General features: G+C 42.7%; 1 protein-coding gene across 5 annotated transcripts in view; it reads right to left on the bottom strand.

Annotated features, from left to right (window-relative positions):
• The window catches only part of ERG (ETS transcription factor ERG), a 276,081-nt gene that overhangs the window by 199,450 nt on the left and 52,955 nt on the right, over positions 1-23,676 (bottom strand). The gene's annotated exons all lie outside the window — the stretch shown is intronic.

Genomic DNA, 23,676 nt, shown 5'->3' with positions numbered 1-23,676 from the left:
AGGGGAATGAGCTTAAAAGTCTTACTTTAAAAAAAAAAAAAAAAAGTGAGGGGGGAGATGGGGCACCATTTCTCCCAGGGAAGTTCAGCATTACGAAGCAAAAATCAGGAATGAAATGAGGGCCAAGCCTGAACGGATATACTGAAGCCCACGTATACTTTTGCAAAGAAAATATTTTGAAAATGTTTTCCTTTCCTCACAGCCCACAGCTTTAGTAATAATGGTTTCCCCAGATCATTACTTTAGCACTTTTGTCTGCTCAAAACAAAGAGTAATGGGGTTTATTCAACATCCTGAGAACTGTAATTAGACAACTGTTTTAGTCCCAGGAAAGAAACAGTCTTTTTAATTTGTAGATGCCACAAGGATCCATATTTTTTTAAGATATTAGAGAACTACCATATTAAAAAAATAAAAATAAAAATAAAAAATCTTCCTCAGAATATGCCTGTCGGTACAGCTCTAAAATCTAATCTGTTTTTTTTTTTTTTTGTAGATACAGGAATTTCTGTGCTTATGCAAGTTTCCAAATCAAATATCCAATCCCAAAATATTTAGTACATTTAACAAAATCCTCACAACATGACAAATTGCAAACGGCAGCTTTTTCAGTCAAAAATATTTCCAAGTTAGAAAATGCCTTAAGTATTGCATCAAAATCAATATTTGCAATGGACAATATTATTTATAAATGGTTCCACAGACCAATTGAGCCTCCCACTCCACCCAAGAGGCCCCCAGCCAACTCCACCAGAAGGCTGCGGGCCTGTGCATCGAGATATTTAAACCAAATTGCCCAACTGGTGGGGCAAAGGGTTTGGTAGGATATGGAAAATCCAAATTCTTGGGGGAAAATTAGGATACAAAACCATATATATAGTCTGATTCCAATATCATAAACAGAAAACAGATGGATGAAAAACAAGAGGGGAAAAAGGGTACAAATGAACTTAGTTACAAAACAGAAGTAGAGTCACAGATGTAGAAAACAAACTTATGGTTTGTTTTCTACAGGGGATAAGGGGAGGGATAAACTGGGAGATTGAGGCTGACATACACACACTACTACATATAAAATATATAACTAATAAGAACTTAACTGTAGAGCACAGGGAACTCTACTCAATGCTCTGTAATGGCCTATATGGGAAAATAATCAAAAAAAAAAAGAGTGGATATATGTATATGTATAACTGAGTCACTTTGCTGTACAGCAGAAACTAACAACATTGTAAATCAACTATACTCCAATAAAAACTAAAAAAAAAAAAAAAAAAAACCAAGAGGAGAGATAGAAAGAGGAGGAGGAAGGCTCTAAGAAAGTGCAGGAAATCGCTACTGGAAGTGGTCTTTGGGTTTCCAATGTGATTTCTGGGGAGTCTTATTTTCTTCTTTATAATCATGGGCATTTTCCAAATTTTCAGAACCAAGAATATTCATCTTGATAATCAGAGAAGAACTACATGATAATGCTTGTATAATCCTAAACACATTTGCAAAGTGTTTTCTTCACAGTGATGTGGGATAAGCATCCAGCCTCATGGAACCATGGGGCCTCCCATGCTCAGAGACAGGCCGCTCAGCAGGAAAGGAGGGGATAGCAGTGAATTAGGTCATGCTTTGCATGGCCGCACAGATCTTGAGTTAATTAAGGTGTTTCCAAATTTCTTTTTCTCTAAATCCAAAAGCCAATATTGACTATTATTTGGTTAAATGCTTTCCACGGACAAGTGGTTAAAATAGTATTTAGTTTCCAATTGCTGCAAAGGGAACATGGGTTTTAAAAGCCTGGGCTAAAATTTCCTATACTGTGTCATCCTATAGTACATTTTCGTGCCCAAACCTCTTCTATGCCAAAAGAAACACTTGATTTATGATTGAATGTTATTGGACCTGATTTAAAGACAAGAGCAAAGGCCAGAGAAGATTCTATTAAATATGTGCAATGGGTATTTTTAAATTAGCGTTATAATGTTATTAATATTTCATCTATCCAGAGGGCATTTATCTGACAACGTAAATTATCCGTAATGCAGCTGAGAAGCCCACAAAGGATCCAAAAAGATGTCACGAAGTCTAGGGAGAGAGAAGCTTTGCCAGAGAAAGGCACGCTACCAGCCGCGTGAGGTAACAACCGGCCCAATCAAAGCAGAAAAGTCAGAAAATTATGTAAACCAGACTCAAGAAGTCAAAAAACACAGCCATTTGAGAACCTTGGTATGAGAGCAAACTGCTCACGCCAGCTGAACAGCCTTTGGTCCTGCAGAAAGCAGAGGATGAAGAACATGGCGCCCAGCCCTGCCAAGGTCAAGTGCTCTGAACCCCATCACCCCTGGATCCAATAAGCCCCCTGATCTACGCAGTAGGAGAACACATGTGATCGCGATCATTGGAAAATTCTCACTGGAAATGGTCAAAGTTAAACACACCTGAGCATCTCAAGGGCAAGTTTAATTTGCAAAGCAGTCGCGGTGCACAGACAGACTGGGCTCAGAGCCAGATTGGTGCTGACCACCAGCAGCCAACAGACCGCTCTCCGCCTCAGTCTGCCCATCTGCAAGCCACGGGTTAGAGAGAGATGGTGCGAGTCCAACGAGACAGTGTTTGTGGCAGTGCCAAGCGAAGAGACACAAGGCATCGTATGTTCAGGGACATGCAACGTCCTCGTTCCATAAACACGCTGACAAGAAGCCACTCCCTACGCACAGATTTTCCTGGCCACCTGTGTCAGCAACAGTGAATGTTTCATACGCTGAGGTCAGCTACTGGGAAGATGGAACACTAGATGTCCTAGAGAGCTGCTGCCTTCTCGACAGAAAACACCCCGGACCTTGAGTGAACAACAGCCGTCTTTTGTGAAAAGGCTCCATTCCCACCAGCGACACCAGGCACAGTCACGGTGAGCTGTGAGCCCGCTCATGTGTTTATCGCCCCCTCCCCACAGGTGGCAAAGGCAGCAGACACACTGGCTGCCCCCTCCTCCTGAGAAAGGAAACCCAACTTCGCTTGGGTATGTAGCCCAGCCCCCCGACATGCCCTGGCGAAGGCTGACCCTGCCCCAACTTCAGGGGCAAATCTTGTCACTGGGCACCCATTCCTCTTGCCACTGATTGGTTTAGGGATGAGCATGAGGTTGAATTTTGGCCAATTCAACCCTGGGGGACATAACAAGACGACTCCTGGAGAAGGTATCTTGGCTGACAAAGAAAGGTCATGTGATATTGTCCTGTCTTGGGGACAGTTGGAACTGTGACAGCCATCTCAGAACCATGGGAGGAGGGGGCCTGAGGACAAAAGCAATATGCTGCGATGTCAGGGGTAAAAAATGAAGGCAATCCCCTGGGATTCTGCTTAGGGTGGGGAAGAGCAGGATTAATCAACCCTGAAGACACGAAGCATCCTATACACTACAGTGTCTATGTTCAAAAGAGCCACCTTCCTCTCTTTTATTATCTGTGTCCAACTCAAACAGACACGCTGAATACACTTTTCTGTTCTAATTTTTTAAATAAAATGATCTGCTGGAAATTAGCCCAGCCCATAAATCTTCCTATTTATAACATTATATCTAAGACTTGAGAAACAAATAACTATTATCAAGATAAGTGATCTATCTCAGTCTATATATGTGTTGAGTGTCCAGGTACTAGAGGTGACACAGAATGGTGTCCTCAGTAAACAAAGGATTTGATGGGGGGATTACATTTCTGGTTCAATGACTGATTGGAGGCAGAATGTGGTGAGGGTCATAAGAGAAGTACAAAAGAGGTGGCAATTCCATCTAGCCTCATGGAATGGCAATGCCTCTTCATAGGAGTGAGTATACCATAGGCACTTAGTATTCAATAGATGGGAACAGGGAGGAGAGTATACAAGGTAGAGGAGACAGATGAGCAAAGGTATGAAAGTGAAAAAGTACGCAGGAGAGGCACCCTGTAGAGTGTCTTTTACTCTCAGAACACAGTTCAGAAATGTTGAATGACTTGTCTCTATAATTAAGAAGTTATGTTGATACTTGTTTCTTTTCACAATCTAAGTTCAACCTACCCTTCAAATCCATTCATTCATTCAATTGTTCCTCCATCCATTCATCCATCACCCATTATCCATCATCCATCCATCCATGATCCATCAATCTATCCATCCATCAATTCATCCATCGTCCATCCATCTATCCATCAATCTACCCATCCATCATCCATCCATCCATCCATCATCCATCCATCCATCCACCAATCTATCCATCCATCATCCATCCATCTATCCAACATTCACTAAGTCAGTTTCCTCCAGGTGCCATCACTGAGCTAAGCACTAACTAGGGGTGGGCTCTGCCATGAGTTCAGAGTCTAGTGGGAAAGACAAGGTTGTAAAGGAACAATCACAAATACCAACTCCCCCATTACCACGCTTGACCCTCAGCTGCAGAATAACTCCCACAAGGGAGGTATGCAGGCAGAATTCAATTGAGCAGAGCACCTGAGCTATTTGAGAGACTGAAGGAGGAAAACTGGACAACCAAGAACACAGGAGGAGCAGTCAGAGAATTAGGAAAAAGCTAGAAAGGACCCAAGTCCTGGATGCCAAGGAAGGACGTTCAGTAAGGCAGAAACAGTTCACAGCGTCGATCTCCAGAGAGCTGAATACGAATGAGAAATTCAATCAACCAACCACACAAGGTGATAAAAAGGTATTGGATTTGGCAAGTCAAAACCTCTGGGTGACCTCCAATAATGTTGCCAGTTTCCAAAGGTTTGCTAGTGGAAGGTTGGGAGGATATGGGAAGGTCAACATAGGCTATTCATGAAAGACACTAAGCAACAAAGAGAGCATAGGGGAGAGTAGTTTAAGAAAAAAAGAAACACTTATGTGTTCACTCACCCAACATTTGTTGCATGCCTACTGTGTGTCAGAAATTGCCAGCAGCTAGGAATGCAAGAGTGTGCAAGACTCAGTCCTGCCCTCAAGAAGTTTACAATCCAATTAGAAGAAGGTTTATCTTATTTGTCTAGTTGGTTTGTTAAGGATGAGAAAAGCAGGTACATTTATAGGTGGGATAAAGGGAAAGGTGTAGTAGCAGAGATAGATTCTAGAGACAGAGGATCAGGGACAGTCCAGTCTGGAAGAGACAGAGGAAAGGCCAGGCCATAATGTCAGCTCTCGCGGGTGGAAGGGACCCCAGTGTCTCAGAAGTGGTGTGTTACTAAATGTTTAGCAACCGGCTCTCCAGGGGAAATCCTCTGATTTGAAGCATTTGGCAATTCTTGTGGAGTAACTATCCCTGTCATGGGCAATTTCAAGAAACTAACAGAAGTCCCTGAGTAGAGTTGAATAGAGATATGGGCCATCTTTCTAGTAAGTCCGAGGTGCCAGCCCTGGCACACCTGTGCTCCAGAAGCCAAGCAGAGAAAAAAGGCCCCGAAATTATTGTGAAGTTAAGAGGTGATGGCGAGGAAATCTGTGAAGACCAACCAAAGCAGCTGCTCTGCCAGTAGCTGAGTCCCTGAGACATGTCACTTGTAAGCAGGGCAGAAACTAGGGAGCTGGTGTTCCAGAGCTAGAAAACAGGGCAGTGCTCTGAAATCGCCATCCACATCAGCTCTTCTGCCTCCTGAACCTGCTCAGAACCCAAAACATCGTATGCTGTTCATCGTTATCATGCCTCAACTTGACATTGTTCGTGCACACACGTGTGTACCTTTCCACTTGTAAATCACTGTGCTGCCTTATCCGCTCTAACTCAGAACTCAGCGAGGCAATTCTTGGCAGCTTTTCAAATTCCCCAAAGGGGGTCCTTTGACTCTCCATCTTAGAGAAACGTGGTAAAAATATACCAGAGCAGTTCTGCCAGAAGAAAATGGCAAGAGTCTTCAGGAATCACGCCTGTGCCACGCATGGCCATGCCTGGATGCTGCTTGTCAGTTTTGTTTTTTTTGTGGTTGTTTGGTTTCATTTTATTTTGTTCCTTAGGGTCAGCCTTTTTGCCATTCACAGCCTTAAATCAACCTCCATCCTTAATGCTTCTTCCCTTATTCTTTTTCCAAGGAGAGAGCAAAACGAACCTAGACATTAATGCGCCTTACGAGCCTGTGATGTCCTTGGAGGAAGGGACACTGGGTCTTTCTCTCCTTCTCGGCCTCGTCATGCGCACGTGAAAGCATTCAAGCTTTCACGGCGGGGTGGCCGCCGCCTTCCACCACGACAAGACGCGCAACCACCAAATGGCTCCACAGCCCCTCGGTCTGGGGTCCATGGTCTGCCTCGAGGTCCCCAGTAAAAATGAGACATTTGAAAGAAAACAGGCTGCGTTTGAAAGGCGGGTGACATCCAGAAAAGGGAAAACAACTATAAATACTACTTCTCTCCCATTTTACACTGAGCCTTCTGTTAAAGGAAACACATTTACCAGAGTTGTGTTTTTTTTTTTTTCCCTAAGCTCAACTGGAAAAACATAAATATTTAGTCATTTCATAACAGCAGACAACTGACAAGCAGGCCACAGATTAAAGGGACATGATGTATTTCTAAGAAAGTTCATCAAACAAAATATATCTTTGAGAACAGAATCCCAAAGTCTGTTTTAGAAGCAAATTTGGCCTTCAAAATGAATTTTGTCTTGATGTAATCACAAGGGCACATCTTAGAGACAGCAACTGCCTCAATAGCCATCTATGCAAACAATGAGGTCTGTTTCATATGTTTAAATTAACAACACTGGGCAGAAAAAAGTAAAACACTGTTAATGCATAACTGTTTTAGAGGATGCATATAAAATAACTAATTGCTAGTTAAATTAATCAATATTGTATTACCATCTCAATATTATAAATGCAAAATTCCTGAGCAGCAAGTTCTATAACAGAGCAAAAATGAAAATAACTTAAATTAATAGAGATATCCTATGTAAGGGACCCAGAGAATATCACAGAGCATCTCTTTCAGATGAAATTCTTCTTTCAGCATCCCTCTAATGTGTTTACTTTGAATACAGTATGGAGAGGCAGGTCAGGAGAGTTAGAAGCTTTTCCTAAGGAAAATCAACTGGCCTAAAGGCAGAAAGAAAAAATACTGAGGCTCTCCAATAATGTAGATAATTCTCTACATTATCTGCCATTAAAAAACAAACCAACTGCCAAATACTTACAGAATATTAACTGGGAAAGGTTTCCTTGTGCTCTTTAAGAGTGAGGAATTTCAAAGAACCTTTAACTCATCCTGAAAGTAGTTTTGTGTCCACTGGCTTGGCTGAAACACTTTGGCCTCCCTGGTGATGGGATTTTCACCACCAGGAGCACTGAAATCAGCTTTTCCATTTCTGCTGATTTTGATTAGTTTAAGAGAACTGCATCAAAATTGCCTCATTTGTACTGGACACAATCTGGAAACAAAGATTTTTCACTCTTCTTATATATTTAAATAGAAATCACGAGCCTCACCACAAACGCCCTTCGCTGATACAGTGTAAGTCCCCTACATACGAATGAGTTCCATTCTGAGAGCGCGTTCGTTAAGTCCAATTTGTTCGTAAGTCCAACAAAGTTAGCCTAGGGACCCAATGAACACAGTCGGCTATATAGTACTGTACTGTAATAGGTTTATAATACTTTTCACACAAATAATACATAAAAAAACAAAAAAGAAAGAAAACATTTTTAATCTTACAGTACAGTACCTTGAAAAGTACAGTAGTACAGTACAACAGCTGGCATACAGGCTGGCATCACGTGAACAGGCAAGAAGAGTTACTGACTGGAGGAGGGAGAGGAGGTGGGAGATGGTAGAGGTGAAGGGTCATCAGCAATAGGAGATGGAGGGCAAGCTGCAATTTCATTCACACCTGACGTTGATGGCACAGGTTCTGGTTCCTTACTGGATTCAATTCTATCTACCCTCTTGAAAAAACAATCCAGTGATGTTTGGGTAGTAGCTCTTTTTTCTCATCATAGATGACACGGTAGCACTGGATTGCATTCTGAACGGCTGCTGCAACCTCTGTGTACTGTTCTACGTTCGGGTCCTGTGCCTCAAAAACTAACAGTGCCTCCTCAAATGAAGAAAATCTCCTTGCCATTTCCTGCATTGTGAATCTCTCCAGTTCTTCGATTATTCTTCTCCTCTTGTCTCCCTTCGTTCTTTCTCTAGGACAAAGACAATTCAGGAAATTCCCAGGCAGCTACCATATCTGCACTCGCTGCCTCGCCAGTTTTACATTGGGAAAGTTGGCTCTAGCCTTGAACCTATGAAACCAGCCGTGGCTGGCATTAAAAGATGTGCCCTCTGATTCTTCGCCGTGTTTCTTCTTCAAGTCTTCATAAAGGCTTTTAGCTTTCTCTTGAATTAGCATTAAGCTGAGCGGGACTCGATGCTGGTCCTCATCCTGAGTCCACACACTGAGAAGTTTCTCCATCTCCTCCATCACTTTTCCACTCTTCTTCGATATTACTGTCAACATCTCCTCCATAACTTTTCCACGCTTCTTCGATATCATTGTCGACATCATCAGCATGGCAGACTTCACATGTTCCATAATCTTGTCCTTGTTCTTTAAAATCGCGCCGATGGTTGAACGTTTCATGTTATAAGAATAAGTGACATCTACCATCTTTTCGCCTCACTCCACTCTCTCAATTATTTTCATTTTTGTTTCCATCATTATCGCTTGGCGCTTCCTAGCAGTACCAGCTACATCACTGCTGCTTTTACACTTGCTTCCGGACATCCTGGGCTTGAAATAAAGATACTGTACTACTGTACTCTATACAGTACTGTCCAATAAAGTACACAAAAGCACAACCACTTGTAAAGCATGCACACACGTGACAATGTATGCCAGACACGTGAACTAACTTATGTGATCGGACGGGTGAACGCACATTCACATCTTTGAAAGTTTGCAACTTAGAGGTGCATACGTAGGGAACTTACTGTACTCAGGAGGCGAGGTTTATAATGTGCCTCTGGCTGTACAGCTATGCATTCCATCCATACAGAATCTTCCAAGAAATACATCATTAGCAAGTCTTCTGTAAGTATTAACTGACGACATCATGCAAAGAGCTGTGTCCAGGGGTGAGGTAGGATGAAGAAGTTCCAAGGTGTGTTTCTCATGCCTTGTGGGAGAGTTAGCATGTGGCCTAATGTTTTATGATACAGAATAAGGGGCAACATAGCAGCTTCGATAAGATGCACTGGGACAGCTCAGGGAAGAGGAAGAGGGAGCTTCAGCTTTGGGTGGTAGGATTTAAATCAGATGATGAAAAATATGAAGAATGTTATACAGACATGAGAGAGGAGGGCAGCCCAGGCAGAAGGAATAAGTGCCACAGGCCATCAAGTACAACAGGACTGCAGAACACGAGCCTATAAAGGGGGCACAAGGCAGCCACCTCTGCATGTGAGTAAAAGTCTCTGTGAAACAGCATAACATCCAAATCATCTTTGCCATCACCTGAGATGGTCAAGGAGGGCTTTTCAAAGCAGGACAAAGGCCTCGGACAGAGAGTGTGGAGAGAAGCTGGGTCAGTCCCTCAGGCAGATGTTCAAGAAAAGCAGGAAAGTGGGAGAGCCCAAGGGGGGGATGGTGGGCTCCGTGGCTGGACCAGGAAGGCTTGTGTGGATCGCGGAGGGCCAGACGGAGCCACAGAGAGAGCCTCAAAGTACAGGCTAGGAAGTGTGGCCCTTGCTCTGAAAACAGCAGCTGGGGATTTTTGAGCATCTGTAGAATGGAGTTTCCCAAAGAGGCTTTTGGGAAGATTCCCAAGGCAGCTGACTGCAGGGAGGGAAATGTTACCATGGTCCAGCCAGGAGTGAAGGTGGTCCAGCCAAGGAGCAAGGAGGCAGGACAGAGGGTAGGGGAGATGCCAAGACCTGGGGGCCCATCGGACACCGAAGAGGAGGGGGAGAGAGAAGGAGAAGGACGGAAAATGGGAAAGTGAGGTCTTGATGAAGATGGGTCATTCTGTTCCAGTCCCAAGGATGAAAAATTTCATCCTCAGGCCCCAACCCATGAAGCTGGGCAAGGTGAACAGCTCCAGGGCTTGGTCCAGGCAGGGACTGGGCTTGGACTCTCTCGGGGCCGCAGAGCAATGACAGTTTCCCAGGGCAGGGAGGGTGGCTAAGATGGGGGCTGGGGGAGGGGCTACAGGGAGATGGAAGGGGCTTGTCGTCCTCCTGCGGGGCCGAGCCTGACCTTCATCCTCCGTACACCCGCCTGCTGAACCCACACGCTGTCCCGTTCGGGGATTATCTTCTAGCTTGAAATTTCTCTGAGTTTTCTGTTTGCAGCATTCACGAGATACAATGATAACGTTTATTCAGCACTTTTTTTTCTTCTTGCTGGGAAAAGAGCTATCAAGTACCTGGACTTTTCTTTGCCAGTCTAACCCTCTGAAATGTGACCAGGTTTTGCAATCTCGAAACCAGATCCTCCAGGCTGGCTCTCTCTCTCTAAAAAAGAGGAAGGAGGGCCCTTCTCCCTTCTCGTTTTATGGCAGATAGAATAACTTGATCTTTGTGTAAAAAATGCATCAGAAGCCAGTTAACCCAGCAAGGCTGCTGCAATTCCCCTGAGTGGTAGTAATGGCCTCGTTCATCACCCAAACTGCAGAGCCTTTGATGGCACTAATCATCAGCTGGTGTACTGAGAGCCTGGGAGGTGGTTATCACTCTCCTTGTTTCTCTGATAAGGAAGTTGAGGTCACAGATCTGCTAAGTGGATGAGCAGGGATTGGAACTCAGGATTCAAACCCTGCCTCTATTTATTCCGTGAACCTTGCTGTCTTTTCCGTGGAGGAAAAGTCACACTCTGGTGTGACGGCAGAGAAGGCAAGCATCCCTGAACCGTCTCTATGTGTCATTTCCACCGTGGGGCCCCCTCCCGAGATCCATGATCCTCTTTTGGTTAAAATCCAGGATGAGTGGGAAGATGTCCCTTAGAGAGCTGAACGCTGTTACCCTGATCACTCAGAACCAGCTCATGCCCCAAAGACAAAAATCCACAGGTATGGACACATGCAAGCCAACCTTTGCCTTAATGCCTCTCAGTTTCTCCTTAGCTTGTCTCTGAAATGCTAAGTTTTGTCCATTCATTCTCTGAATCAACTTCCTAAAATCTCACCCAGCCACTGTGGCCTTCTTGGGAAGGCTCAAGAATGTCATTTCAGGCTGAGTGGGTAGTGGGGACGCTCCCAGAAGGTGTTCCCCTCGCTGGTGTTTCAGACGTGGCGTGAACCCAGACATCACACCACCCGCTCTCCACCCCATCGTGTCCGTCCCCATTTACCAAAAACACAGGCAGCCGAACAGAAAGCCTTGAGACCTTGCAGAGGGAAGCTGAGCAGACACCCATGTATCAGGTCTGGGAGGAGAGCTCAGCTGCCCTCATTAACGTCATCGTCTTCTTTATTCTCCCCGTGACCACCAGCCTGCTATTCGCTCTTGAGAACTTTCCTCCAAAGCAGAGAACGAGGCCCTGGTCGCAGTCCAATTCACAGCTCTCAGTCTACCTGGGACCCAGAAAACATTCCAGCCGCCCTTGGTGCTGAGGAGGATGAATGAACCCAGGACAACCCCATCACCTCCCTTCCATCTACCCCCGCTTCGTGTTTATACCTTCCTGAGTGAGAGAAGGACAAGCTGTGTAACCCTGGGTGAGTGACTTGGCCTCTCTGTGCCTCCATATGCATATCTATAAAATGGATACAATAGTAATATCTACTTATAAGTCTGTTGGGGGAATTAAATGAACTAATATATTTCAAAAGCTTAGAAGAGTTCTTGGAATGTAGCAAGTGCTCAATAAATGTGAACTATTGAATTAGTTGCATAAAATGGTTTATGGAGAAGAAGTTCCAACGAGTTTTGGGGGATTACTTGTGAATGTTAAATACTTTGTCCACTGGAGTCACAGAGATCATTTAAAGGTGAGCGCTTCCAGTGAGTGTGAATTACACACCCAGGGTAGGCAAGGCAGGGCATCCACTCCTGTAGCTCAGCTTTGCTAATTAACTGGTTTTGCAGGATGGGTTCTCAGGGGAGCAAAACCTGAGTCAGAGATAAAGGTGGAGGGCATTTGACAGGGTATATCCTGTGGGTGCAGGGGGTGGAAGCAGGCGTGGACGTGGGGGGAAAGGTGAGTTGTCAGGCAGCCCTAGGAAAGGCCTCACACATGCCCCTGGGGTACTCTGCAGCTGATCTGGCCCTTCACAGCTGGGAGTCAGGGGCAAGGGGCCAGGCCTTGAACCCCTGCTGTGTGGTTAAGTCTATGTGTCAACTGGGCTAGGCTATGGTGCCCAGCTGTTTGGTCAAACACTAGTCTAGGTGTTTCTGTGATGGCATTTTGAGCATGTGGTCAACATCTACAATCGGTTAACTTTAAGTAAAGCCGGTTACCCTCCCTAATGTGGGTGGACCTCACCCAATCAGCTGAAGGCCTTAAGAGAAAAAAAGAGGTTTGGCGGGGAGAAGGGATTCTGCCTCCAGACTGTAACAGAGAAATCCTGCCTGAGTGTCCAGCCTGCCGGCCACAAATTTCAGCATCAAGACTGGAACATCAGACCCGGAGATTTTCATACTGAGTGAAGTAAGTCACACAGAGAAAGACAAATATGAAATAACATCACATTACGTGGAATCTAAAAAATAATACAAATGAATTATTTACAAAACAGAAAGAGACTCACAGACATAGAAAACAAACTTCTGGTTACCAAAGGGGAAAGGCGGGGAGGGATAAATTAACTGTATGGGATTAACAGATACATACTACTATACATAAAATAGACAAGACGGGGATTTACTATATAGCACAGGCAATTATATTCAATATCTTGTAATATCCTATAATGAAAAATAATCTGAAAAAAATATATATATATATATAACTGAATCACTTGGCTGTACACCAGAAACTAACACAATATTGTAAATCAACTCTACTTCAATTAAAAAAAAAAGACTGGAACATCGTCTCTTGCCTGAGTTTCCAACCTGCTGGTCCATCCTATAGATTTTGCCAGCCTTCACAGTTGTGTGGGCCAATTCCTTAAAATAATCTCATTAAAATAGATATAAAAACAGATAGAGATGATATAAATCAGATATATAGACGTAGACATAGATATAGATATAGATAGATATCTACACATATATATCTAAATCCATCCTATTGGATCTGCTTCTCTGGAGAACCTGACTGGTACCCCTGTGCTGAGAAGGCATTGGCTGCCCCAGGAAGGAGGCATGACCTTGGGCAGGGCATCATCTGCAGCTGGTACTCCCCAAAGGGGGCCGACAGCTGAGACATCTTCCAGCCACACTCCCAGCATCTGAGGCAATAAGCCCTCCACTCCTGAGGAGGGAAGCACATTCCAGAGTCCATGCTAACCGGGCAAACTGAATAGGTACAGAGTAAATGACCAGAACTGTCAGGTAAAAACCAGGAGGATAACATCACGTAATTTAGAGTTGGGGAAAAACCTCAGACATCACTAATTTAGTGTGAAATACTCTGGCACAAATGGACAGCATCCGATGATCATGGTACATTGAGGCCGATCTCAGCAGACCAAGGCTCTGCACATGAAGTTATGAGACCTCTGATAGCGGGTGGTCCAGGACCTTCCCGCACAGCAAGGATGAAGCCTGACCCCTCCCCGTGCACAGGAGGGAGGGAGCGTCTCTAAAATCCAGAGTCAGGGCGGGGAGGGTCTGCTGATTTCTGTGTGCTGTAACTATGACCCCGCCCGCAGTTTCCACGGGCCAACAGGAGTTGTAGGGAGAGAAGCGCACATGGGTCCTCACAGCTCTCACGTGGGACACTGAGTGGGGAGGTCAGAGACCCCGCACTTCTTTAGCGGGAGTGTTGCCAGCGTCTGTGCAGTGTCTCCCCCACCCCAAGGGGTGAAGGGAAAAGGGACTTAGATGGTGAAATTGCACAAGCATACACACGCGCACACACAGAGCTCAAAGCTTCAGAACCACCATTTGGGGAGCCTCATGGGACCCCCAGGGTTCCAAGCTGCCGGGGCAGAGGCACTGGTGCCTGACTTCCAGGGGAAGAATCTCTCAGAGAGGCAGCCTGGAGCCACCTGGCACAGGTAGGTAGACGGGCCATGGTGGGAGACAGCTGAGCTGCCATCAACGGCCTGAGCATCCTCTGGAAAGTTGGATGCCAGACTTCCGGGAGCAAGTCAAGCCTGAGAGAAGGCGGCTGGAGGTGTCCTAGGGGTGGAGAAGCTATGAGGGGGGCGTCATAAACCACGCCACGGAGAGCTGTGGTCCCTACAAGACCCCTGAGGAACCTGCCAACTCGCCCCACGCAAGACAGCCGGTGCTTGGACCTCAGCTTCACAAATCACAATGCGCTGGGGAGCAAGCCTTCCAACAGCCCCTTGCCGCCCTCCCCTTCCTGCTCCAGCCCTGGAGGAGCAGAGGCAGAGGGCAGCAGAGAAGGGGGAGAGGAAGGGCAGGGCTGGGAGACAGGGGCCCCAGAAGTCTTTCTGATTCTGAGACAGGCTCAACACGCAAAGGATCTTTAAATAGACTGAAAGACAGACTTGCATTGATTAGACTTCTCAGTACTTGAAAATTAGACTGTTACTTAGCCCCTGGAAGTTCTGGGGAAAGTCTGGCATCTATGAGACTGGGATGGGGGTGAGACGTGCTTTAGACTTGAACCGTGAGTTTGGGGGAATAAAGTTCATCCTGCACTGCGCCCCCACTGAGTCCAGCGCATTGGAAACACAGATGCCCGGCTTCTCACAGGTGTGGTGGAAGAGGTGAAATCACGGAGGAGTGGAGGCCGACCTCGGGGACAGGGACAAAAAGTGAGACACACATCTGGACAAACACCAAGAGACAGAACGGTCTAGAGAGGGTGAGTGACCCAGGCTAGTGACAGACCCACACTCCAAGCCCCACCCCGGCTTTGGCTCACCTGGGACTGCAAAGTAATGAGTGAAAACACCTGGCTGGGAGAACGGCTGTACATCAAGGAGCTCTGACAACATCACAATCAGAAGCACCTGCCTGTAGGCCAGTGGCTGGAAGAAATGTCCCAACATACAGACTCGAACGCTTAGAGAAACACAAATACCGTATGATATCACTTATACGTGGAGTCTAAAACAAAGGATACAAATGAACTTATTTACAAAACAGAAACAGACTCCCAGACACAGAAAACAAACTTATGGTTACCGAAGGGGAAAGAGTGTGGGAGGATGAACTGGGAATTTGTGATTAATGGATACACACTACTGTATATCAAACAGATAAACAACAAGGCCCTACTGTATAGCACAGGGAACTATATTCAATGTTAGCACAGGGAACTATATTCAATGTCTTGTAATAACCTGTAATGGAATTGAATATGAAAAAGAATATATATATGAATCACTTTGCTATACACCTGAAACACTGTAACTCAACTCTACTTCAATTTAAAAAAGAGAACACTTCCAAGAAAAACACACACAAAATTAATTAATTAATCAAAAAATAAAGTTCTCAGTTGGGTTCACATATTGCCTGCGGGAAGGGTGGGTGAGACAGAAAATGTCCCCCGAAGGACAGGACACAGAACAGCTCCAGTGCAGTGTCACAGAGGACCCCCTCCCCTGCTCCACAGAAGGCAGCCCCCCCAGGGTGCGATGAAAGGGTCCAAAGGGGACGCTGGAGTGACGCCACCCTAGGTGGCAGCCTGTCTCATGACAGGACTGTAGGGCGTCATCAATCCTGTCAACCACCCCTCCCTGCTCTTGAGAGGAGTGAAGAAGAGCAGGTAGGAGAAGTTCCATTTTATTTGACCAAGAAATGCAACAGCAAGAAATCTTAATAAGGAGGAAATTATAGCACCAGTAGAACGCAGAATTAAACAATTAAGAGACACTTCCGGCTGAAATATGCCAAGAGGTTTTTATTTCTTTGTTTATGTTTTAATTTTTTTAGACAACCAGTAACTAATATTGAGTATCTTCTATAGGTGAGCCAACAAGACGTCAATTGGAGATTTCAGGCAGTTCCTAAACCCTGACAGAGCTCACGGAAAATGAGAGGCAGCCCGGCGATTCCAGCGTGTCCATGTGTCCGGCCCCACCGGGAAATCCTTGGCTCTGAGACGCCCACGTTGTCACCATTAGTTTCTTCCATCTCTGGTTACAGCAGTCAGGTTTACAGGGAACAAAGAGACAACCAGAAATATCACCTCTACCTACAGGACATAGGGTTCATCAGCCTGTATTGTTGGAACTGATAGATTTCACATAATTCAGAGAATCACTGGGTTCCAGAATTGGTCCCAGGACCTCCACCCGCCACTCCCCACTCCCACCAATTCAGATAACATAGCCTAAAACACAACAGCCATATGAGGCAGAAATCCAACCTGATGTTTAAATAACATGAGTAAGGGGAAGGCTCAACTGCGAGGATACCACGGTCTCGAAAGATATACAAAGTTTGGTAAAGCTCAAAGGAAATCAAGGCAAATCTCGAAGTTAATTTATGAAGCAATCCAATCCCATATTATTGTACTAGACATGCTCAACTGGAGAAAATCAGAGACATAGATGATAGGTAGATAGGTAGGTAGATAGATACATAGATAGATAGATAGATAAATAGATAGACAGAAGGATGATAGGTGATAGATAGACACAGATGATGGACAGTTAGATATTGATATCAATATTTTCAGTTTTAATTGCCAAAGGCTAACCAGAGAATTCAGGATGGCTATGGGCGTGGCGGGGGGCGGTTAGAATCACGACTAAACATTGTCCCCATACCAGAGGAATTTCTCCCATTTTAATTGTTAGATGACCTGACTCCCCAAGTTTCTCATCCCCTTGACTTGCTCCCATGAGCATTTTACTCCTATTTCTATTTTTACTGACCCTATTTCTGCGAGCATTTCCAGTCACCACTTTAAGGAGAGAGGATAACAGTTTTCTCCTAGAATAATAATAGAAGCAACTTTAAAATAAATTCATAGGCATAAAAAAACTAAAATGAGAAGAAGTCAAAGCTTACCAAACACTTTTTGAAAAGGAAGTTATTTTACGAAAAGCGTTTTGAACTTGGGAAGACTTTGAAGGTCCTCAGAGCCACTTCCATTGTCTTTCTGACTGCGTTGCATCCTGTTATTCGCACTTGGCATAAACCTCCTACTTCTTGATTTAATTTCGGCCTTTAACTTTTGACACTTTCATTGCAAATGTAGGAACTTTGAAAAAAAGAAACCAAAACAGCTGTGCAAACATCAGACATTCGAAAATGAAACGATTTTTGATAAATATTGACTTTAAATGGGGAGGAGAGGTGGTGAGGAGTGAAAAGGCAGCAAACTGATATATTTACAGTAATTTAAATCCACCCTTATCATTAAAATGTTTCATTAAATTATTATATATTATACAAAATTATCATTAAAAATGCTTCTGTGTTTTGTAACTAGCAGCACAGAGAAACGGCACTGAAAATAATGCTTAATAACACACTGATGTGTGGGTTTGCCCTTTTTCTCTTCTTTCTTCTCTCAAGCCCTTTTGAAGAATATCTTTGAACACCTCACACTGATTTGATGCTTAACGTTCAAGTCCTTTCAGCAGCTGGAAGTTTCCTGAATAAAACACATGAGCCTTTCATTCCTGAAACTCTAAGATCTGGTGAAAGTCCTCAAAAAATTATGATCCAGTTGGGTGGAATTTCCTCCTGAGAAGTGAAAGATAAACCACATCAAAAAAGGTACTGAAGGGCTTTCTGTCTCTGCTGAGAACGGGTGAGCTTGGCCATGGTCGGGGCAGGAGCCCAGCTGTGCTGTCGAGGCAGGGGGAGCTCAGACTTATTTCAGGCAGGAGCACAGGCAAGGTGACATTGAGAACCTGTCCCGTCCAGGGCACCAGGAGCATGCCCCAATGTCAAACTGAGCCAGTTCAAAAGTGTTACACTTTTAATTTATATCCTTATCACCTAAAGAACTTGTCTTTGAGAGGGTTATCTCTGCCACAGGAAGAGATCTGAAATGTGTCCAAATCAGATCCTTTTTCAACAAAATTGCATATAATTTTGCAAGGTCTCCAGCAATGGGCCTTAATTGAACATTCTTCAAGATTTTCAGACAAAAATTGTATTAAAACTGACAGATATCAGAGCCATCCTTTGTGGTTCCCTGTTCTGGGACTTTGGGGGAAGCGCCACCTGTGTGGGAAGCGGTGGATTTGGGGTCCGCCATTTGAAACACCCAGCTTTCTCACTGGTTTTACTGCATTAATCAGCTATTTTGCAAGCAAAGTCACAAACTCAGACATGAAGAAGTTCCTTCAGACATCGCCCAGGTCCAGGGAATCCTTGACCCGGTTTTTGGATCAGGAAAGTTCCCTGATGAGGTTTTCAACCATCCTTGGAGAAATAGGGGGAGAAATGGAAGAAGAGTAACTTTACTCAAAAGCCTAAATTAAAAGCATTTTCCTTTCTTTTGAGATTATATCTTTTTTTTTTTTTGATGTTAAAATGTCCTTTATTTGTGGAAATGCTGTGAAATTACAGAATAGGTTTTGTTTGTTTGTTTCTTCTTGTTTTTTGCTTTTAATGTCCTTATTTAACAAAACAAATTGGAAATCCTGATTCCCTTTCTTTTTTTTATTTTACTAGTCCCACGTCTTAATCGCAAGTCTCCATCTAAAATGTCTGCAAAATTATGAGAATTTAATTAGATACCTGAAAACATTTACCATAATAAATAGAAGAAAATGCAAAATATTATATATAGTATGATTATGGCCAGGAAAGAGAACACACAAATGTGATATAAAATGCAAAATGAAAATAGTTGCAAAAGAATGGTATAATTGGGACAATGTAAAATTTTTTAAATTTCTTTTTAATATTCCTATAGAATTATCTTTTAAATTAAAAGAAGTTTTGAGTGAATACATACTATCGATTGAAGCATACACAATTCTCTCTGTAGCCACTGGAGTGTGTCTTTCCAAAAATATTGACATAAATGTTAGTTCTTTTGTCACTTTTATAATTTATACATTATGAGTATTATTTATTGGGCATTGTCTAAGGACTAATCCAGTCTTCATGTCCATTTTGGGTCCTACAGAACAGTCTAGGCCATATTCAAAGACTCCTCTCTGATAGGGTCAGCTTGAATAGGAGCGATTTTAAAATCTTCATAAAAGTTCTGTTAGCCTTGCACCACTACCAGATTCAAAATCCATTTGCTCTCCTACTGGGAGTCTGAAATGTTAACTAGAAAGTGTACATCTTTCCTCTTTTCTTTCCCAATTCTAACTGAAGGTTCCGCTTTGGTTCTCCTTAAAACAATCTTTGCATTGCACCTATAGTTAACAATAACGTACCCTACACTTAGAAAGTTATTAAGATGGTAGATCTCATGTTAAATATTCTAATAATAATAATACATCAGTGCTTAACAGATGAAATCATTTTCTCTATTTGTCCTCCCTTCCAACTTCCTCTTTCCCATAGTTGAAGGTTTACTTTCTTGCTGAATTCTTAGTTTTTCCTACCAGATGAATGGTATGACTTTTATTTTCTTCCTCCCCACTTCTTTCCACTGTTTAAACCATTAAGAAGTTATCTATACTATCCCAATGCTTTCAACACCAATAATAGAAAATTATATATAGCAAATCATCTTTGAGTGGTACAGTAGCCACTGTCATCCAACGAGTTTTTAAAAAATGATTTCTCTTACTGAATACCCATTCTGCCTCTGGGCTTAACTAGAAGTACAGTAAATATTCTTCCTAAAATGCTACCCTAGGTCACCACATGTCAGACTCGCCTGACACAGTCAAGGCTCTATTCCCATTACAAACACAGTGAAATACTATAGAACAAATAACAACCAATACCCACCACTCAGAAAAAGAGTCTGTATAATACCCAAGAGCAAAAGAAAGAGAAATCCACAAGCTCCAGAATCAAAGAGAAAAAATAAAGCAAGAGTGGTAAGTACTAGCTGAAATCACCAAACCCCACAGGAATTTGGGCCACAAATATAGGTCCTAAGAACTTGGCGGGAGGTGGGGGGTAGATTCTAAGGCTCAAACAGGGACAAAACATGGCTTACGATTCAGGGGAAGCAGGAGAACTAGAATTGGGACTCTTCCTAGCAAGAAAGCTTGCTAAGTGCCCAAGGCCTTGTGCAGAGGGGGAAAAAAAAAAAAAAAGCTATCTGTGAGAAATCAAAACCACATTTCTGTTATCTGTATAGAGTATATTAGCATAGCTAGATTAGATAGGTAGATAGATAACTGATCCATAACCATCAAAACCCCTAGGACTCTGGCAGGAGCAAACAGAAAACCTACTCTGTAGGGACACTTTCACATCTTAGGTTACAGTAAACTTACAAAGAAAAATTAATTCCCACTGAAGATGAGCTCACAAGAAAATATTACAAAGTACATGATGAAAAAACTAAAATGAATAGATTTTAGTTGATGTAGATATGCAAAAAGAAGGAAGAATAACACCCCAAAAACTGTGGATAAAAGATCAAACAAACAAAAATCTGTAAAATAAATTTAAAATAACTTTTTCAAAAAGTATCTAAAACCATAATGAAAAAAGCAGGACAGTATAAACCAATCACAAGCAGAGCTGAAATAACTGAAGACACTTCCAGAAATAAAAAATTTAATAGATCATTTAAAAAACAGTGTTTCATAAATGATGGAAAAATTAGTGAACTACCTAGAAAGTAGGAAAAAGAGAGAGGGAGACAGAGAGAGGTATTAAGGAGCATGGAGGCTAGGATGCAATGTCCAGTGCCTACTAGGATTTCCATGATGAGTGAATAGTGAAAATGGGGGATAAAAAATATTCCAAAGAGATAACTGGGAAGAAATCATAACCAGGTTTGAGGAAATAAGTGACACTTCAAAAGAAAAAAGAAAAAGAAGCCCTGTGCAAAATATATACAACTAAATGCACAACTATAGTCGTAGCATGATGAAACGTGGAAGACAAAGAGGAAATATTAAAAGTGATCAGAGAACAGAAAAGAGATTAACCACAAAGGAGCCAGTGTGAATTGATACAAGACTTCTCATCAGCAAGAACAGATACCAGAACACAATGAAACAATATCTTCCAAGTGCTGGTAACCTAAACAACTGTCAGGCAAAATGATCATTCAAGAACCAGGGGGAACTGAGAAAATGTTGAGGGAAAGACTGAAAGATTTTCCACTCATAGACATTTAATTAAAGAACTACCAAAGTATGTCTTCAGTAACAAGGAAATTAAGCCCAGAAAGGGAAAAAAATTAAATTCAAGAAGCAAAGGCACACAAAAGAAACTAGTTAGCAGTTGAGAAATCCAGATAAATGTCGATACAATTAAAAATACGGCAACAATGGTCAATTTTAGAAGGATTTTAAAGCAGTGAAGAACTACGGAATTTGGTGACAATAACATGAGAGATGGGAGTCAGAAGCCTTGTATTTTGTAGACAGAGGATAGAGATACCATTTAACTTTGAACTCTGTTAGCTAAGGAATACTTGTAAAATTGTAGGAGTAGCCCAAATTGACTAAAATTAGAATGTATACATTCCAAAAACAGTAGGTGGGGAGAGGAGGAATAAATACATTTGATAAAGTCAGAAAAGGAGTAAAAATGGGAAGCTGAAAAAAAACAGTAATAAATACAAATATATATAGTAGTAATATTATAAATATATATTTTGTCGATTAAACTCAGTTATCAAAACATAAATATCCTCTTTGGGTTTATTTTTTTAAATCCGAGTTATATTCTGTTTACAACAGATAAATTTAAAATGTAAACAGGAAAGTTTAACATAAACTTGTTGAAAAAGATATACCTGATATAGCAAGAAAAACTTCACCTACTAACAAAAAGAAAGCTGGAGTAGCGATTTTGTATCAGGAAAAGGTAGATTTTAACACAAAAGTCATAATTAGGGATAAAGACGGGCAATGCTCCACGATAAAATGGGGTGATTTACCAAGAAGATATAAAAAATCCAGAAGCTCTATGCCCCTAACAAGAGCCTCAAAATATTGATAGATAAGCAAAAATTAACAGAATTATAAGGAGAAATAGACAAATCTATTATAGGTTATGGAAAGAAATTGTCACTTTCTCCAAAACTACTGTTATCAAAAAAACTAGTATGCATGGTTCTCAGAGGATGTTTTGTGAGACTTTAGCTGTCACCTGAGATTTGGTGGCTAAAACCCAAAACTGAGGACGAGAGAGACATGAGGGGCTTGGGCTTATTAAGAGATGGGTGCAGTGTCCCTCACCAGTTTATGTAGGGGATGGGGCCAGTCCAGGATGTTTCCTAGGGACGCTGTAAGAGACAGCGAGTCTTGAAGCCTCTTGCTGATACAGAGATGAGCTTGGGAATCAGTAAGAGCCGCCTGCCCAGCCAGGAGGCTGCCAGAGCAAACAGAGGGACCCTGGAAGCAATCAGGCCAAAAGGGGTCTCCCACTCCAGGGAACGTTACAGATCCCCCTGATACCCTTACACATGGGCTGCCACCCAGAGGGCCTCAGTAGGACAGTATCAGACACACAGCGACAGCCAAGCTTCTCCTACAGAAGCAGCCAGACAACTCATTTCACCTTATACCCACCCCTATACCCATACACTGGGGAGCCAGAACCAGGTGGGGGACAGAAAACAGAATAGACCTCCCCCTCTATATCCCCGTGGCCTGTCCCTCGTGCCTTGGAGGGCAGTTTAGGGAGGACGGAGGGGTAAAATCACGTAAGGGTTTTTAATTAGTCTAGACCAGACTTTTACAAATGGCTGAAGGAGACTGGAAAGTTTGAATCTACCAGTGAGTCAGCAAGAAGGGCTGTGAAAGAGATTCATCTACACAAGGATAAAAACAGAGGGTGAAAAAAAAAATCGCTGAATGTGCCTATTACAGATAGATTTGAAAAACACAATGATCCAGCTAGATCTAACAGGTTTTCAAAGGATCCTGCACAAAGTAGAAAAATTACACTCTTTTCATGCCCATGTGGAGGATTTATAAAAACTGACTAGGTAGTAGGTCCCAAAGAAATAATCCACAAATGCCAAAGAATGAATATCCACACTCTCTCACTACAATGAAACAAGATTAGAAATAACAAAAAGACGTCTCAAAAAAAAGACTTTTAAACTAAAAAATAATCTAATTATGAGTCAAAGAAAACTATGAAAAACTTAGAACTGAACCACCAGAAAAATCGGTATATAAACTAGACCTACACATACCAATATTGATAAACCTTAAAACATAAAGTTGAGTGGAAAAGCAAACTGCAGAAGAATATGTATGGAATAACACTATTTGTGTAAAAAATGTTTAATGCATTTACAGAATACACGTGTGCGCGCCTGTGTGTGAATGTGTGTGAGATGCGTGGCACATACATGCAGAGTGAGGGGAAGAATACACACACCCATTTCTGGCCACTGAACGGAGATGGGAGAGCCGAGACTGGGAAGGGACGTAAATGAATCACTGACTATTTGAAGTATTTCTTTCAAAAGAATCTGAAGAAAATAACAGCTAAGTGTTAGCAAATGTTAAACTGGGTCAGTACATGGATTTTGTTTGTTTCATTATGACCGGTCTTGGCGTATTTCAAATACACACCATTAAAGAA

This window comes from Eubalaena glacialis, chromosome 6 (genome assembly GCF_028564815.1).
Source record: "Eubalaena glacialis isolate mEubGla1 chromosome 6, mEubGla1.1.hap2.+ XY, whole genome shotgun sequence".
Taxonomy (NCBI): Eukaryota; Metazoa; Chordata; class Mammalia; order Artiodactyla; family Balaenidae; genus Eubalaena; species Eubalaena glacialis.
The sequence above is the reverse complement of the archived record's forward strand: the minus strand, read 5'-3'. Positions and strand labels throughout refer to the sequence as shown.